Raw genomic sequence first — 2,500 nt, 5'->3', positions numbered from 1 at the left:
TATCTAACGCTCTTTTTGAAAGCTATTTTTGTTTTACCTATTACGATTTTCGGTGGCTTTGAATCATACTTGGGCTTTTTCTGTCTTTTCGCTTCATAGGGGTACGGACCTTTGTCCTTGCGTGGACCGCGTCGGAGAAAATAGGGACAGAGGAGGTCTCATTAATCCATTCATGCGCGTCACTAATTAGATGACGAGGCATTTGGTTACCTTAAGAGAGTCATAGTTACTCCCGCCGTTTACGAGCGCTTAAATGAATTTCTTCACATTGACATTCATCGCACTGGGCAGAAATCACATTGTGTCAACACCCGCAAGGGCCATCACAATGCTTTGTTTTAATTAGACAGTCGGACCTCCCTGGACCGTGCCAGTTCTGAGTTGAACGTTAAATGACGGCCGAAAAGAATTATAACAGTGCTTTCGCACCACTATAATCTCATAGCAAGAAAGATCCATGAGAGACCAAGGCACGGGACCGAGCTCAACTCCTGGTGCGTGAACACCAATCATTTCGCCCAGGCCCGGCACGTCAGTCAACTCACTTCCCTATCAAGCCCGACACGCCCCGTTCCTCAGAGCCAATCCTTATTCCGAAGTTACGGATCCATTTTGCCGACTTCCCTTACCTTCATTATCCTATCGACTAGAGGCTCTTAACCTTGGAGACCTGCTGCGGATATGGGTACGAACCGGCGCGACACCTCCACGTGTCCCTCTCCTGGATTTTCAAGGTCCGAGAGGAAGATCCGGACACCGCCGCAACTGCGGTGCTCTTCGCGTTCCAAACCCTATCTCCTTGCTAAAAGTTTCCAGGGAACTTGAACGCTTATACAGAAAAGAAAACTCTTTCCGGACTTCCTGTCGACGTCTCCAGGTCATTTTGGGTTGCCCCGACGAACACTCTTGCGAGTGAACGAATTGTATACGGTTCCGCTGCCGGGTTCCGGAATAGAAACCGGATTCCCTTTCGCCCAATAGGTGTGTTTTATTTTATTATTATTATTATTATTTATAACACCATATTATTATAAGATTTCTCTTAGGGCTTAGGATCGACTGACTCGTGTTCAACTGCTGTTCACACGAAACCCTTCTCCACGTCAGTCCTCCAGGGCCTCGCTGGAGTATTTGCTACTACCACCAAGATCTGCACCGATGGCGGCTCCAGGCAGGCTCACGCCCAGACCCTTCTGCGCACACCACCGCGACCCTCCTACTTGTCAGAGCTTCATAACATATATAGAATATACGTTTCACTTGCTACTGACAGTGAAGTATAGGCATAACGCTTCAGCGCCATCCATTTTCAGGGCTAGTTGCTTCGGCAGGTGAGTTGTTACACACTCCTTAGCGGATTCCGACTTCCATGGCCACCGTCCTGCTGTCTTAAGCAACCAACGCCTTTCATGGTATCCCATAAGCGTTAATTTAGGCGCCTTAACTTCACGTTTGGTTCATCCCACAGCGCCAGTTCTGCTTACCAAAAATGGCCCACTTGGCACTTTGATCCGAAATCTCATGGCTTCATAATTTAAGCAAGCCAGAGATCTCACCCATTTAAAGTTTGAGAATAGGTTGAGATCGTTTCGATCCCAAGACCTCTAATCATTCGCTTTACCAGATGAGACTCAAAATTATAAATGCCAGCTATCCTGAGGGAAACTTCGGAGGGAACCAGCTACTAGATGGTTCGATTAGTCTTTCGCCCCTATACCCAGTTCAGACGATCGATTTGCACGTCAGAATCGCTACGGACCTCCATCAGGGTTTCCCCTGACTTCATCCTGACCAGGCATAGTTCACCATCTTTCGGGTCCCAACGTGTACGCTCTAGGTACGCCCTTTCTCAATGAGAATAGAACGTCCTGAGAATGCGGGATTACATCGTAACGTAACCCATCTTCTCTCAATTGTCTTAAGACAATCTATACTTTCATTACGCCTTTAGGTTTGGTTTATATAAATATATCCCAATGACTTGCGTACATGTTAGACTCCTTGGTCCGTGTTTCAAGACGGGTCCTGTAAGTACCCAAAGCAGTAGCATCGCTAACCGGTAAATAAGCCAGTTAAAGACATTACCAGCTAACAGCAGATTTTTCCCAGCGACGGCGCTAAGTCCGCACTACCAAGAGAAAATCACGCTTGCGGCAAGTCTAACGCAAATAATTGCGGCTCAATACCATATGAATACTGTCAAACAGTCTATCAGGACACCAAAGGTCTTCAGTATAATAAAATACTAAAGGCAACCATCTGGGCCATAGATAGACATCCAACAGGTTGCGACGTTCTACTAGAGGAGAAGTGCACGCCGACGAATTTAGCAAAAATAATACAAGCAAGTATAATTTAGTGACCACAAGGATTCTATTATCACATCATAGCTTGCATTAATACTATAGACGCTGACGATGAATCTCCCCATTCGATCTTTTGGGTTTCACAGGTTTACCCCTGAACGGTTTCACGTACTCTTGAACTCTCTCTTCAAAGT

At 46.2% G+C, this 2,500-nt stretch overlaps 1 pseudogene; it reads right to left on the bottom strand.

Annotated features, from left to right (window-relative positions):
* LOC130674105 (large subunit ribosomal RNA) overlaps positions 1–2,500 on the bottom strand; it is a 5,599-nt pseudogene that overhangs the window by 2,712 nt on the left and 387 nt on the right.

This window comes from Microplitis mediator, chromosome 8 (genome assembly GCF_029852145.1).
Source record: "Microplitis mediator isolate UGA2020A chromosome 8, iyMicMedi2.1, whole genome shotgun sequence".
NCBI lineage: Eukaryota > Metazoa > Arthropoda > Insecta > Hymenoptera > Braconidae > Microplitis > Microplitis mediator.
The sequence above is the reverse complement of the archived record's forward strand: the minus strand, read 5'-3'. Positions and strand labels throughout refer to the sequence as shown.